The sequence below is a fragment of the Montipora capricornis genome, chromosome 14, assembly GCF_036669925.1.
Source record: "Montipora capricornis isolate CH-2021 chromosome 14, ASM3666992v2, whole genome shotgun sequence".
Lineage (NCBI taxonomy): Eukaryota > Metazoa > Cnidaria > Anthozoa > Scleractinia > Acroporidae > Montipora > Montipora capricornis.
Window position 1 is genome coordinate 37,759,305 of NC_090896.1, and position 17,500 is coordinate 37,776,804.

Here is a 17,500-nt window from a genome sequence, read left to right on the forward strand (position 1 = left end):
GAGTTATAAGCCACTAACTTTGAAAGGGGCTTCCTTGTCATGATCGCGCGGTATTGAACTCTACAATAACGCGTAGCTAAACCTCACATTACGTAAAAACAAGGTAAAACTTGGCAAACATCATTAGACCCACTGAATATGCACACTCAGTTCATTCAAGGTTATGCTTTATTATCAGGTTATCAAGAGGGCGTTTTATCAATGATGACAACAGCATATAATAAACTACTTTGATAAAATTGTAAAAATTCTAGTCATAATGAATTAAAAATTTCTCGACTTTACTTCCGAAATCTTTAAAAATTCTGATTCAATAGTATCTTATCTGAATTAAAAATTGATATGATCAGTATCATTTACTCTATTATCTTTCATTTTCTGTACATTTACCAAAATATAAAATATAATAAAATAGCAATTTCATACCGTAGTTAAATGTTCTATTTTTCGCACCTAACTGCTTGTCCAATTTCGAGAATGAAGAAATCACTCATACCTATTAATTTCAAATATTGCTCGAGATTTTTCGAATTTTGTTTACAATAGACACTCTCTACTTAAATTTTATCGATGAAAGTCTTGTCAACAAACTTTCACCCAGGCTTGAGTTCCTTTGTCTGTCCTATCATTTCTTTACTTTTTGCTTTAGACTTGCTTATCGTTTACATTAAAAATAGCAAGACGATTCTTTTATCCAATTGTTTCGATTGTCCAAAGGATACTTAAAGTGATTACTGACATGTCTACACGCATTTGAGAGAGCACAGTGCAGAATGGACATAAAATAATGCCTTAAACTGATGTGATTGTAACTGATATAACTTAGCAGCCTTACAACCTCTATTGGTTGGTTAACACGATGCTCCGTTATGGGAAATACATTTCTACTTCAATGGTCTTCCCCATAACTAAGTACTGTAGTCATCATTTTACTAAGATGATTGACCAACCAATGCATATATTGATATTCATCTGGACATATGAATCAAACAAAGGCTCAGCTCCCTTAACTTTAAGGGATATTTACACGATGACATCATAATATTTGAATACGAGTCACGGTATCAGAATCATTCTGACTTTGCTTTCCTCATGGTAATTAGCACTATTGTTGTTTTAACCCCATTAGGATTTGAAACTTGAATAAGTTAGGAAAAACAGAATTAATTGTGGTAATTCTAGTCAAATGATGCCTTCCTGCAAATGTCCCCTTCTTGCCAGACTTGACGTCAATTGATTGAAACCAAATATTACAATAATAAGAAATGGTCTAAAGTACAGAAAAAATGCTGCTGAGTTGACATCTGTACAGTGAACTGTAAAACTGGAAAAACCTATTCTTCTTGCATCTATGGCTACCACGCTAAACCACGTTTGAACCACGCTAAAGTTACTGTGCTGCAGCATAGCAACCATTACAAACACTGTTGCATACCTTGCCCTTACTCTGCTTCAATGTGCCAGCAGATATTTGAGTTGAAAAAAAAAATACAGTGTGTTGCAGAGTTAAAAGTACAATGAAATGAAAAAAAGAAAATAAATAATAACTAAGGAGACTTTTAACTCTGGGTCAATCGCCCAGCCCAGAAACGGTAGGTTTGTGGCAGAGGTCTGCTTGACATATTTTGACCAGCCACTCGCTGCCGTTCTTTGTTGCCTCTTGCTCATACGAGCCTTGTAAGTGGCATCCAAGACTGCTTTAATATTGCATAATTTGCTCCTTTCCCACTGTAGCGGTTTCACATCCCTTGCAGAGGGTCCACTTGTTTGTCCTCCATCTTCATCACTCTCCTCTGATGACATAAACTCAACAGCATTGTCTAGTTTTAGCAAATCTCTTGCTCTGTCCTTGTCCTGTGTGGAGAGTGCTGCTTTTTGCACAATTTCTAGTCAATAGTTCAATTTCTAAAAACCCAACAATAGATAACTATCAGATGAAACACTTGAACAAAATCATTTTCTTACTGTATACAACATGAACAGGAAAAAAAAACAGAGTAGCATGAACAACCTGTCTTAAAATACCATAGAAGGGATTGGTTGCACTACCATGCGATGGACAATTGATTATAAGATACTTATATACATTTTGTATAAATGGATAGTGCATTTCCATTATTTTACTCTTTGTCACCAATGCAAGACCAAAGCAATTAAAGACCACCTTTGCCATGCAAAACCACTTATCCAGAATTTACCCTAATGAAATGCACGTCGAATTTTGACTTACAGCACGAAATTTCCCGTTAAGTATACGCATTTTCTATCTTTTTAAGATAAAAGTTAGGGTTAGCGTCATTTTAAGGTTAGGGTAACTACTGCTGTGTATAGGGGACACTTTATGATGTTACATGTAATTGTCTGTAGTCTTAGACTTGAGTGGTGTTGAAGTTGCGGCGAAGACCAAGGAGACGCTTCATGAGGTTTAATGAAATCGGTGTGCATCTAATTAATCAATCCTGGACATATCAATCCTGGGTCAATCCTGGACATATCTGTGCAAGCCATTTGTCTTCTCATGATCATTATTTCAATCACGGACACACTATATTGCCCTTGTTGCTATCAATAGAAATTACATCAACTGATTTGCCAACACCAATTATTCTACATGTACATGGCACACACCATTGTCAAAAAAAGGTACAGAACCATGATACAATTTGTACCATGACTTCTAAGAGATGTAACAGTGGGGAAGGGGAAGATAAGAAAATAACATCCTTTTTACATTGCCAAAAGAATGGAAGCAATAATTGGTGTGAAGAGGTGGTTTTACTCGCAATTTATGTGCTCTTTTGTATTCTAAGGAAGGGCAGTTTGACAGACTATTGCCTTCTGTTTTGTTATACCTGACTGACATAGGATTTACAATACCCTGGAGAGGTACTGCACAAAAATGCAATGCGTTAATATGAACTGTACCTTTTATCTCTGCCTTGACCCATTTTTCCTTTCCAAAAATTAATTTCCTCTGATTTCTTTGACAATAATTTCCTCAATCTTCTTGTTCCCTTCATGGTCATATCTCAAGGGTTAATTAAGACAAAGAAAATCAAATGATTAAAATTAAAATGAACATGCAGGTAAGGTAATTTCCACCTAGGTGGCATCTCTTAGCTAGAGGGTGTAATCATTGGAAGTACCATTTGGATATGAAGTACATGTACAGTGTAACATGCTTTGTAAGATGTAATTATGCTTGCTAGAAGTAGAGAATCATTATCTTAAACCAAGGTCATGAAATCATATTTTCAAAATGATATTTTAACACAATTGACCAAATTGCTATTTTAACTCTCAAAGAGGGATTAACAGCTCTTGCACTACTCTAACTCTGTCAATGAAAGCCAATTGTAAAGTCACAACTCTCTTTGAAATTCAGTAGCAGATAAAACCTTAAATTGCATAATCTCAGCAATGTAACATCATGCTTTCAAAATAAAATTTTGACATCATTGACAAAAGTGCAGCCACTTTGTCCACTCAAAGATGGATAAAAAGCTTTGGCACAGCCCACTCAGAGATGGGCAGCCTGACTTTTGTCAATGAAAGCCAATTATTGTTAAGTCACAACTCTCTTTGAAACTCAGTGAGCAATATAATTTGCGTAACACAACCTCAAAGGAATCATACGTTCCAAATGAAATTTGGACATCATTGACAAAAGTGCCATTTTGTCCACTCAAAGATGGATAAACAGCTTTGGCACAGCCCACTCAGAGATGGGCAGCCTGACTTTTGTCAATGAAAGCCAATTATTGTTAAGTCAAACCTCTCTTGGAAACTCAGTTGACAATGTAATTGGCATAACCCAACCTCAAAGGAATCATACGTTCCAAATGAAATTTGGACATCATTGACAAAAGTGCCATTTTGTCCACTCAAAGATGGATAAACAGCTTTGGCACAGCCCACTCAGAGATGGGCAGCCTGACTTTTGTCAATGAAAGCCAATTATTGTTAAGTCACAACTCTCTTTGAAACTCAGTGAGCAATATAATTTGCATTTTTTATAACCTAACCACAACAAAATCATAATGTTCAAAATGAAATTTGGACATCATTGATAAAAGTGCCATTTTGTCCACTCAAAGATGGATAAACAGCTTTGGCACAGCCCACTCCAAGATGGGCAGCCTGACTTTTGTCAATGAAAGCCAATTATTGTTAAGTCAAACCTCTCTTGGGAACTCAGTTGACAATATAATTGGCATAACCTAACCTCAATGAAATCATACTTTTAAAATAAAATTTTGACATCATTGACAAAAGTGCCATTTTGTCCACTCAAAGATGGATAAAAAGCTTTGGCACAGCCCACTCAGAGATGGGCGGCCTGACTTTTGTCAATGAAAGCCAATTATTGTTAAGTCAAACCTCTCTTGGGAACTCAGTTGACAATATACATGTAATTGGCATAACCTAACCTCAATGAAATCATACTTTTAAAATAAAATTTTGACATCATTGACAAAAGTGCCATTTTGTCCACTCAAAGATGGATAAAAAGCTTTGGCACAGCCCACTCAGAGATGGGCGGCCTGACTTTTGTCAATGAAAGCCAATTATTGTTAAGTCACAACTCTTTTTGAAACTCAGTGAGCAATATAATTTGCATTTTTTACAACCTAACCACAACAAAATCATAATGTTCAAAATGAAATTTGGACATCATTGATAAAAGTGCCATTTTGTCCACTCAAAGATGGATAAACAGCTTTGGCACAGCCCACTCCAAGATGGGCAGCCTGACTTTTGTCAATGAAAGCCAATTATTGTTAAGTCAAACCTCTCTTGGAAACTCAGTTGACAATATAATTGGCATAACCTAACCTCAATGAAATCATACTTTTAAAATAAAATTTTGACATCATTGACAAAAGTGCCATTTTGTCCACTCAAAGATGGATAAAAAGCTTTGGCACAGCCCACTCAGAGATGGGTGGCCTGACTTTTGTCAATGAAAGCCAATTATTGTTAAGTCACAACTCTCTTTGAAACTCAGTGAGCAATATAATTTGCATTTTTTATAACCTAACCACAACAAAGTCATAATGTTCAAAATGAAATTTGGACATCATTGATAAAAGTGCCATTTTGTCCACTCAAAGATGGATAAACAGCTTTGGCACAGCCCACTCCAAGATGGGCAGCCTGACTTTTGTCAATGAAAGCCAATTATTGTTAAGTCAAACCTCTCTTGGAAACTCAGTTGACAATATAATTGGCATAACCTAACCTCAATGAAATCATACTTTTAAAATAAAATTTTGACATCATTGACAAAAGTGCCATTTTGTCCACTCAAAGATGGATAAAAAGCTTTGGCACAGCCCACTCAGAGATGGGTGGCCTGACTTTTGTCAATGAAAGCCAATTATTGTTAAGTCACAACTCTCTTTGAAACTCAGTGAGCAATATAATTTGCATTTTTTATAACCTAACCACAACAAAGTCATAATGTTCAAAATGAAATTTGGACATCATTGATAAAAGTGCCATTTTGTCCACTCAAAGATGGATAAACAGCTTTGGCACAGGCCACTCCAAGATGGGCAGCCTGACTTTTGTCAATGAAAGCCAGTTACTGTTAAGTCACACCTCTCTTGGAAACTCAGTTGACAATATAATTGGCATAACCTAACCTCAATGAAATCATACTTTTAAAATAAAATTTTGACATCATTGACAAAAGTGCCATTTTGTCCACTCAAAGATGGATAAACAGCTTTGGCACAGCCCACTCAGAGATGGGCAGCCTGACTTTTGTCAATGAAAGCCAATTATTGTTAAGTCAAACCTCTCTTGGAAACTCAGTTGACAATATAATTGGCATAACCTAACCTCAATGAAATCATACTTTTAAAATAAAATTTTGACATCATTGACAAAAGTGCCATTTTGTCCACTCAAAGATGGATAAAAAGCTTTGGCACAGCCCACTCAGAGATGGGCGGCCTGACTTTTGTCAATGAAAGCCAATTATTGTTAAGTCACAACTCTCTTTGAAACTCAGTGAGCAATATAATTTGCATTTTTTATAACCTAACCACAACAAAGTCATAATGTTCAAAATGAAATTTGGACATCATTGATAAAAGTGCCATTTTGTCCACTCAAAGATGGATAAACAGCTTTGGCACAGGCCACTCCAAGATGGGCAGCCTGACTTTTGTCAATGAAAGGCAGTTACTGTTAAGTCAAACCTCTCTTGGAAACTCAGTTGACAATATAATTGGCATAACCTAACCTCAATGAAATCATACTTTTAAAATAAAATTTTGACATCATTGACAAAAGTGCCATTTTGTCCACTCAAAGATGGATAAACAGCTTTGGCACAGCCCACTCAGAGATGGGCAGCCTGACTTTTGTCAATGAAAGCCAATTGTTAAGTCACAACTCTCTTTGAAACTCTCTATATTTGTACAATTTGCATGACCCTATTGAAAATTGTACAGCATTGACGAAAGTGTTATTTTGTTGTCTGGGAGATATATTATGCAGCTTTAGCACAGCCCACCCAAAGAAATTTGGGACTACATATACCACAATGAGAGAGAGAGGTGTATTTAATTACAGTAATTTCCAATACAGTTGACTCCTCATACAAGAATAATTATTATCATCCGGAAGTGGTCAGGCGAAAAAAAAAGGGAAAGAAAAACCAAAAAAGAAAGAGGATAAAGTTTGGATACCTAGGTTCTAAACTTGGTTAAATTTTAGCGAACATTAATTTTTGGACAGCAGAGAATTCCACTAACAATAGTCCAGGACAGCTGTATGTGACATAGTTGAGGTAGAAATTGGTACAAATGAGTATTCATGTTTGCATCGGCTTCTGCAAGATGGTGAACATTGGTTCCCACTACGGTTTATTTCTGAAAGATTACTGTATTTGTGATTTTGTATAGCATAGACAAGGGAGCATCTATTTACCAACCTGGCACTTGTCAGAAAGCCTGCAAAATCCTCCCTCTGTTTCCTCAATTCTCTGTAGGTCTTTCTGACAGCGTCCTTTCATATAAACGCAAAAAGAAAATCACCATGGTTGGCTTTCTCGAAATGTCAGTCTTTTTAAGTGACACAGGACAATGTCCACCATACCTTTAAGTGAATGAGAGGTGCACAAGTCCCATAGATTCTAACCACTTTTGAAGGAAAATAGGGAGTGTTTTTTAGCTTCAAAGGCACGAGCCTCGAGGGAGGAATGTGAGAATGCCGCCCAGGAAATTTTGCAAATCTAGTTTCTCCTAAGTGGCATCTCCTGCATTAGCCTGGGAGCAAGCTCTCTTGCGGGGTGGGTGGCTCACCCCCCAAGAGAGCTTGCTCGCAGGCTACTCCTGCATTGAACATCATTTTTATCACACATCCTTTCGCATGAACTTAATATTCAGTATGGAGCTATTTCCTTGCCAGGGAATAAAAAATCCCTGATGAAGTGAGCCTCTGTCGCACGAAACGCGTAGGAGAATAAAAAGAGTCATACAAGTACTTGTTCGCAGAAATGCTACAAACTGGCTTAAAGAAACACACGTAGCTCTAAACCTCAACATATAAACTTTGCCGCTAAAGCACTAAGGTGATATATTCGTTCACAATTCTTATGAGAATACATTAATTTCACAATCGCTGTAACTCTTACTCGGTAAGATTTTTCTCGGTACAGTACTGTAATCATAATGTAACAATAAACGTTCTTGGTAGAACTTATATATTGATTACAACGCATGCAGTAACAAGTTTTGAACGAAGGACTCTTTGGAGTTCACTTAATTTGACCGAGACTGAAAACAATAAGATTGCAGCAAACTACAATTCAGTACTTACGGAACAACTTGGATCAACCGACGTCGACGAGCGCTGTTTGGAACTGAAGAGACTCTTCTTCGCTTTTGATTTGCACATTGCGTCCAAACGATCGTTAAGCTTTTGGTTAACGGACCTCAGTTCAGCCAGCTCTTTCAAAACGGCTTCCATGGGACTTGGGGTCACTTTTTTGCTGTACTTGAGCATTGCTAGTACTTGGGCAACCTTCCCGTGAAACCATTTTATCTTTTGCCGAAACCGAAGGACTTCAAGAGAACGACCAAAGAGCCATTCCATTTAATATCCACACCCACCATGTTGAAGATTGATGTCATACATGTATCCCTTAAGAAATTATTTTATCCACCAATACCCTCAGAATTTAGTCCATTTGTAAAGAATATGTTCAGAATTTTATTATTTTTGCCGATATCTATAACGATCCAGTTGATGATATCCAGTGAGGTTACCCCCCTTTAGAAAAATAGTTATTTAATGCTGACTACATTCCGAAAAAATAAAAGAGAAATGGGTCACCCTTTAGAAAAAACGTAATTATGTTAGAACCCTAAAGAAAAATTTTGTATCTACCTTACCCCCCAAGAAAAATGTAGTTGGAAGGAAACCCCCAATTTCCGCAAAGCCCATACCCCATTCCCAGGCAACTGCAGGGCATTTGCACACGTTGTCGCCACCAGGGGGTTGGGAATTTGTATTTGCATACCCCGGGCGACCTCCGGGCATTTGACACACTTTTTCGAAAGAACCTGCTCTGCCTCATCCTCATCACAATTGACACGCTGTTAAACAAGCAATTTCCATTTCCAGTACTGCATACGGGTGAAAACTCACTCCAGTCATCTGGCAAAATATATTTTGAGGGTAGGTGTTCCATCTGACGGGAAGAACGGAATTCTTTAACTGGAAACCCTCTAACTAAGGGAAGAAAATTGGAAAGAACCTGCTCTGCCTCATCCTTGTTTGTGACTGTCCTAGATAGGCTTTCTATTTCTTCAGGACGCAACATTTTGGACTTCTGTAAATTTTGATGAGGAAAAAGGTAATACTGTCAACGTGGTGTCCTTGGTCTCGCTCAAAAAACAATATAGGAATCAAAATGAAAAACGAAAGGGCAAAAAACTTAATTACGCATTGACGTGTCGTTATTCCTTGCGCCGTTAATGCACAGCTTTACTGCATGGAGGAACAGACGAAAATAAATAATTCAGAGATGTGTTTAATTTGTGTCTGTGCAACGTTTTCGCTCACCAGAAAATATTTCTCAGCAAACTGTACAGGGGCACCCAGCGATACGCTTCGCTGAAATATATTTAGGAGAGTCAAACTGTTCTAAGAATTTCGGTTTGGCGTTCGCCGGATTCTACGTTGCCAAACAGCTATAGATTTCTTTACTAAGACCATAGTTAGTACTAACTATGCTAAGACATCACCTAAAATACTTGCAACCAGGAAAAGTAGTCCCTTACGTTTTCGGGAAATTTTTGCAATTTTTGGCACTTAAAAAGGTCACCTAGCAGTTTCGGACGATCAAATTTTCAGCTAGCAATTTTTGAAATGAAGATCAGCTTCATTCCCTAAAATTTTCAGACACTAGTTTTCAGTTAAGATATCCGAACAGATCAAAATAAAATTAATTCTTTTAGGTGATAAAAACATCTCTTTAGACAGTCTATAAATTGCAATAGCCTTTGGCTTAATTTGCTCGTTGGGTGCCCCTGAATATAGTCGTTTCGATCGGGAGATCTATTTGCTCTAAGCTTCTGTGGTAGTAAAATTGGAGAGCCCACATCTTCAAAAGTTCACTGAGTAGTTCAGTGTTAAGTTACAATAGATTTTTAAGGTCCCAAAAAAAGAATATGATTTTCTCTTTTTGTAATTCAATTACAAAAAACTTGATTGTAAGGATAACTCTCATCGCAGCTACGACACACCCGCTATTAAGGACGTTCGCGCGAAATTTTTTCAACATTGATTTTCTTCTGAAACTTTTACCACTGTAAGATGATGAGTTAGTTATGTCAGAAATGTAAAAAAAAATTGGGGGTCACCGACTTCGTTTTGGAGAAAACATGTCCGGAAAAACACCCAAAATGTGACAAAATCGGGCTTCGCTATCGAATAAGGCCAGTGTCTGTAAACCCAAATATATTGCAATTAAATCTTTGAAGTGAAATCTTCTCTGCCAAATATTGTTTAAGTGGACTAATTAAGTACATTTAGTCAACTGGTGAGGTTCCCTTAAAGATCAAGTTCGCATTTAGCGACAACAGTTTCACGCGCCTTGCAGCCGCAAGATGGCAGGATTTGATGTCCCGTGAGCAGAAATCTTGAAAATTTTTGAACTTCCCCATTGATTTTTTGTTCATTTTTGGACAACGTGGAGATAATTGTAAATAAAATCCGTTTCTGGAAAGAAAAATAGGGGTCACCGAACGTCCAAGACCGTTAAATCCAGGTAAAGCTATAGTAATGGCCTTTTGCCCTATCAGTTCTCATTTTATTACTTAGCGCGCGCGCTCGTGTATGACGTGGCGTGTGCATTGCGTGCGCAGTAAGGATGCGCATTAACAATTGGCGCGAACTTCCTTAACATAATTTGATTGGATGAGTTTAAACCTGATGACAGTCGATGACAGACGAATTCTTCCGCTGGTGTGTTCCAACAAGGATATACGTCATAAGCGCATCTCCTGCAGTTGTTCGGACATAGAAATGTGACTGTAAGTGTAACTTCTCAACTTCACTAACCATATTAAAAAAATCACAATTGCAAGTAGATTTTTTTTTTCTTTTACAGGTTATAGCAGTTTTCAACAAAACTGTTGCTTCTCGATATTTTTGATTGTCAGTCGTTAAAAATGGCGCGAAACTCAGATCGGATGTTTCAAATACCATGTAGCATGAAAATTTTGCGGATTCTAATTTTTGCGGTTTTTGCGCATTGACTCGGCCGATCCGTAAAAAAATAGTTCCCACATAATAAAAAACCCACAAAATAATACGCGGCAAAAATTAATTTCGTTTTTAGTCATATCAAAAAAATTAGTAGACTTATGCCACTTGGGCGATATACACTGGACTTAAAAAAGAACATTGACATGATTTACCATTGAAAAGCGAGGCCCTATTAGGGGTTATCGGGATACGGGATATTTGGGTAAAAATTATAGGGATACGGGATATTTGGGCGGAAAATTAAAGGGATACGGGATATTTTTAAAAAGATTCTGGGATATCGAAGTTATCATTTTTTAAAGAATCAAATAAGAATTAACGGGATACGGGATATTTTGGCCAAAAATTAATGGGATACGGGATACTCAGACCCCCCCTAATGGGGCCTCAAAAGCAATCCTAGCTTAGATACATACCGTAGTCTGTATCACAAACAAAACAACAGCTAAACGTGGTGTCCTTGGTCTCGCTCAAAAAAGAATATAGGAATCAAAATGAAAAGCGAAAGGGCAAAAAACTTAATTACAAAAAGCAATACTAGCTTAGATACATAACGTAGTCTCTATCGCAAAAAAAAAAACAACAGCTAAAGGACAGAAAATGTCAAGCAATATTCAGTACTAGATTAGCACGAATGGGTCATTTGAAGGAACACCAGTTCCCAGCAGAAATTTCTTCCCAGCAGAAATCCGCACAATATTCATGCTACACGGTTGCCGATTTTTCCTGAGGATCCTTTAGCTAATAATAGTGATGACAAAATCTGTCTAGTTTAATTTAACCATAAAAAATAACCATTTTATTTCCAAACATCTCTCTCTGAAAAGGCGTTGTTGTGCTTCCGGAAAGAGGGAACAGAGAGAGAGATTCATGTAGAGGTCGTTTTCAAGTGTTTTTTTTATTAAAAGGTAGGATCACCGGAAACCATCAATCTCCCTCTATTAGAAAGTTTCTCGACACTTTAAGGGTGTCTCACTATTGATTTTTTGGATGCGCAGCGAAATCCCTTTTCTGATTTTGTGTTCGATTGGAAAGCCCAAAAATCAGATTTTCAGATCTAAATCCAGATGACGCATCCCAAGTCAGAATATTGCTTACCTCTGTCGGTCTGTCTTACTGAACTTTGATGGTGCAGTGAATGAATCAATAAACAACGCCGGTTGATGAAAGCTGTTAATCGTTGTACGAATTGTGTTTTGGAACACTTCTAGAGTTTGTCTAGAACCCACAAAAACGTACAATAGGGCTGCCCGGCATGACTATTCCGGGGGTGGGGGGTGGGGGTAGGAGGCGAGGGGTAGGGAGTGAGGGGTAGGGGTGGGGTTAAGTGGTGAAGGGTACTATAGCTGAAACAAACTAAACCTTTACGAAAATGCTTAGGCCTAAACACTATGCTTTAGATAATGAATAGGCCTAAGGTTAGCATTTTTGCAAAGGTTTGGGTTGTTTCAGTTATGGTACCCTTCACTCCCTACCCCTACGCCTCACCCACCACCCTCCATCCCCGGAATAGTTATGCCGGGCTGGCGTGAAACCGAATTTGTTAAACTCGTTTGCCATTCACACAAAAATAAAACTGAAATGGCCGTTTCATACATATTCTAGGCTAGAGCCAAACGCGAGCATTAAAACTTGAATATTTTCAAATCCTTGAACTTTATTTCATAATACTTGAAACGTCAAGACTGCTGAAAGTCTCAAGGCAAGATATTTTTTCCAACCAGACATCAACTGACATTGGTGTCATGCGAAGTTAAAACTCGGAAATTCAAAAATTAATGTGTTAGGCCATCCCCTTTTTTTTCTCCTTTTCACGTCGTCCGACCGACCCAAATTTTTGGCATTTCCAAAACAAAAAAAAAAACAAAACAAAAATAGCTAACGACGTTTTTAACCCATTTTATGTAGCATAGGAGTTTCGGTGGTTGATCCTTTTCCCCACGCTGTCTTAATTTTGCAACAACCTTCACCAACTGATTGTCTTGTTGTTTTCCTGGCTCCACAGCTATTATGCTGGGGTACCAGGGCTGCGATTCCGAGAATGCTTATGATTTTTTTTAGGCCCTATTTTTTTTCAATCCGACCGACGGACCCGATATCAGGAAACGCATTCGACGGTAAACGAAAAAAAAAGGGGATGGCCTTATGTTCAAAACGAAAAAAGCCATGGAAACTGACTTATAAAAGCAGCTTACTTCTAATTGATCTTCAACCTGCTGTTGATTTAAATACAGAAGACCTCGCGATTTCGATTTTTTTGATGGCGTTAATCTGTACCCACGGCAGGCCGCCACTGTGCGTTTTTAGAATTATGCACTCCACTGGTAGCGTTCTACTTCGTTTTATTCTTTCGAGTTTTGATGAGAGTTTAATTGACATACATCACGAGAAAATATATTTATTATTTAAAAAGTAATTGAAAAGGTCGCACATTTTCATTTATCTTTAACTTGTAGATTAAATCGCTTCAAGATTTTAAATAGAGAAACTTGCATCTCGTAAAAATCTGCAGCCGGGAAATCTTCACTGATGGCACTTTCAGTTTCTTCAGTTTCGAGACAGTTTTCGAAGAAAGGTATGATCCATGGATTGACAAGGTCAAGTGTTTTTGCTGCATGCAACAATAGAATTCCAGACATGTCTAGACATCGCATCCAGAAAAAACGATGAAAGAGTCATTTGTTGACTAAACTGTTGAAATTTCCGTTGACGGCTGCTAATCAAACATGGAATATGCATTACTACACAATTACGTAATTGGAATAGAAAAATACTGTTTATTCACTTTTTCCGGTGCGAATGCAGAAAGCAGTGACTTAGTGGAGCTGATTCCGTCTTCTTATCAGAATGCCAGTTCTTCCAAACAAGGTATTTTAAGTTCTTTATTTTACTTTAAACATCAATTGAACATGGTAAATTCTAACACTTAATTGATGATAAATTATAAATATCCCATCATATTAAGGCGTTCCAAACTAAATCGTCATTTTTCATTCTAGGAAAATTCCGGTAAAAACGGTGATATGTTATGTTTTATTGGGCTCGGTCTTTTTTTTAAATGCAATTTACCGGTGGCGCATGCGTGACGGCCTGCCAAAAAGTTTGAAAAAGTTTGCCAACTTTTTCAAAGGAGTGTGTAGGGAGTGAATATCTTACACAATCAAAGCCACCCGTGGTCACTTTAGTGAATCAAATATCCTGTGGCGTTCAGAAAAAAAAAATCACTATATTTTCGTTTTGGTTCTGTGCTCCATCGAGCTAAAAGCAGACAAATAGTGATTCAGTATCCTCAAGAAAGCAAAAGAAGAGCAGTCAAAATACCAAATACAGCATCTACAATGAAGAGAAACTTTTTAAGACGTGAATTCATGAGAAATTCAACGTATGGTGTAATCGAAGCACAAGCTGTTTCACTATTACCAAGGATCGAAGTCCAACTTCGTATTTGCTTTCTAGCCAGTCGCTTAAATATTAGAGACCACCACATCATCGTTTGTTGATAACATATTTACTATCTTCGCTCTAAAATGTCTATTTAAATATTTTGAAAAAAAGCTGCATTTCGATGAGAGGAACTGTATGCACTGTTTGTGTTTATATGTTGCACAAATTATAAAACCTCAATCGGTGAGTAAAAGAGTCGTAAAACACGGGTGAATTTTTTCGCTGCTTGTCGTCTTTCGACTTCAAAGTCGTCTCTTGGAAAGAAATGTCCTTTCTTTCAGCTTTGAAATTTCATGTTAATTTTGATGATATGTCTGGTTTATCGCAGAGTGTGAGTGCTTGAACCGCCCGTATCCCATTAATTTTTGGCCAAAATATCCCGTATCCCGTTAATTCTTATTTGATTCTTTTAAAAATGATAACTTCGATATCCCAGAATCTTTTTAAAAATATCCCGTATCCCTTTAATTTTCCGCCCAAATATCCCGTATCCCTATAATTTTTTACCCAAATATCCCGTATCCCGATAACCCCTAATAGGGCCTCGACAGTGTTCCCGATCACACTTCACTGAATTCACCTGCCACGCAGAAAACAAACATGGCATCATGTTTGTGTTCGATTTTATTTCTTTGACTCCAAATCAGCGATAATTGATAAATTTGCATTTTAGTGCCTTTCTAAAGCCGTATTTAGTCTAGACTTAAACAGAAAAAGCAAAAAAATTAACGTCTGTTAAAATCTCTGCGTGTGAAAAATACTGCACATGCGATCGCATCACACTGAGTCCGCAGGGTATTACACTTTCACTTTTTTTCTCAGAAAAAATCAGTTTCACTTAAGTCCGATTTTTGGACCCATAATTCCTTTTTTTTTTATTAAGACTATTAACTATAAGGCATTTTTTGCCCGATTTTCGGAACCAAACTCTTTCTTTCAGTCCACCATTTATGGGTTGCGGACGACCATGGATTATAATTGTTTGGATTCCGATTTTCGGACCCGAAATTTTTCTTTCAGTCCACCATTTGTTGATTGTAGCCGACGATACTTATTTTTCGAGCCCGATTTTTCTACCCAAAATACTTACTTTTTTTCCTACCGTGAATTGTGGAAGACGATGTAAACTTTTGAGTCCTTTTCAGAGCAATCTTAATTCCGATTTCTATTTATGTGAAATGCCCATTTTGCCAACGGATAGCACTAGTTGGAATCCGCTTTTGGAGCCAAAACTTTAAGTTTGACTTGGCTTACAGTTAATGACGTTAAATTCTCCAGAGCCGTCGAGTAAGTGTTTTGCAATGCAATAGGTGCAGAAAATGGCACACTTGAAGCCTTAACCTGCGATCAGGCCCATTTTTAGCTTCGCTCATAAACTCCACATTACGTACCACGCGAAACTAAAATAGAGCCTGATCGCAGGTTATTGAAGCCTTAAGTGGTACTAACACTTAAATTTGAACACAACCGTGCAAAGCGTCGTTTAATCCCTTACATTTATTATGAATTCGTTGTTTTATTCTGCATACAAAAGATTCAATTCCGAATGTATAAGTTAAACATGAAAAATAACATAGCAATAAAGATGATATAACTCAAGCATTCCACAGAGATTTCAACTGACAAAAAGAGTTGAATGTCCTCTGATGACATTTGACATATTATTATTTCATGGACAAATTTTCTTTGAAGTGTGTTCCTCATAAGAAATTTGACTCACTCTATCTCTGTCCCCTTAGAAACTCTTCAAAATTTGCTATACCCCTTAGAAAATGTCAATAACTCGACCCCCCTTAAGAAAATCTCGTCAACGGGGGGGGTGTGGATATTAAATGGAATGGCCCAAAGAGCGAAATAGCAAGATTCAAAAGGCGCGCAATTATAATTGACCTCGGTTCAAAAACGAGGCAATCATGCGCGGTAGTAACTACTTGGTGTAGGCACTCATATAGTGGTCCGGTGTAGTCACTCATATAGTGGTCCCAGGCGGCGTACTTAACTATGTTTAATCATCCCTAGCCGTACCTAAGCATCCTTAGCCGTACTTAAGCATCCTTAAGCGTACTTAAGCATCCCTCTTCATCCCTAGTCGTACTTGAGCATCATTAATCATCCCTAGCCGTACCTAGGCATCCCTAACCGTACTTAAGCATCCTTTATCATCCCTAGCCGTACTTACGCATCCGTAAGCGTACTTAAGCATCCTTCTTCATCCCTAACCGTACTTAAGCATCCTTTATCATCCCTAGCCGTACTTAAGCATCCCTAACCGTACTTAAGCATCCTTAATCATCCCTAGCCGTACTTAACCATCCATAAGCGAACTTAAGCATCCCTCCTCATCCCTAGCCGTACTTGAGCATCCTTAATCATCCCTAGCCGTACCTAGGCATCCCTAACCGTACTTAAGCATCCTTAATCATCCCTAGCCGTACTTAAGCATCCGTAAGCGTACTTCAGCATCCTTCTTCATCCCTAACCGTACTTAAGCATCCTTTATCATCCCTAGCCGTACTTACGCATCCGTAAGCGTACTTAAGCATCCTTCTTCATCCCTAACCGTACTTAAGCATCCTTTATCATCCCTAGCCGTACTTAAGCATCCCTAACCGTAATAAAGCATCCTTAATAATCCCTAGCCGTACTTAACCATCCCTAAGAGAACTTAAGCATCCCTCCTCATCCCTAACCGTACTTAAGCATCCTTAATCATCCTTAAGCGTACTTAAGCATCCGTAAGCGTACTTCAGCATCCTTCTTCATCTCTAACCGTACTTAAGCATACTTTATCATCCCTAGCCGTACTTACGCATCCGTAAGCGTACTTCAGAATCCTTCTTCATCCCTAACCGTACTTAAGCATCCTTTATCATCCCTAGCCGTACTTAAGCATCCCTAAGCGTACTTAAGCATCCCTCCTCATCCCTAACCGTACTTAAGCATCCTTCCTCATCCCTAGCCGTACTTGAGCATCCTTAATCATCCCTAGCCGTACCTAGGCATCCCTAACCGTACTTAAGCATCCTTAATCATCCCTAGCCGTACTTAAGCATCCCTAAGCGTACTTAAGCATCCTTCTTCATCCCTAACCGTACTTAAGCATCCTTTATCATCCCTAGCCGTACTTACGCATCCGTAAGCGTACTTAAGCATCCTTCTTCATCCCTAACCGTACTTAAGCATCCTTTATCATCCCTAGCCGTACTTAAGCATCCTTTATCATCTCTAGCCGTACTTAAGCATCCGTAAGCGTACTTCAGCATCCTTC

General features: G+C 38.0%; 1 long non-coding RNA gene and 1 pseudogene across 1 annotated transcript; both read right to left on the reverse strand.

The window, feature by feature from the left end:
- Positions 1-17,500, reverse strand: part of LOC138032734 (uncharacterized transmembrane protein DDB_G0289901-like) — a 549,011-nt pseudogene that overhangs the window by 99,519 nt on the left and 431,992 nt on the right.
- LOC138032748 (uncharacterized) lies at positions 151-8,095 on the reverse strand. The gene is made up of 4 exons (XR_011128446.1): positions 7,834-8,095; positions 6,947-7,020; positions 2,926-3,028; positions 151-1,905 (listed from the first exon to the last, which is right to left on the reverse strand). It is a non-coding gene; the product is annotated as an uncharacterized lncRNA (long non-coding RNA).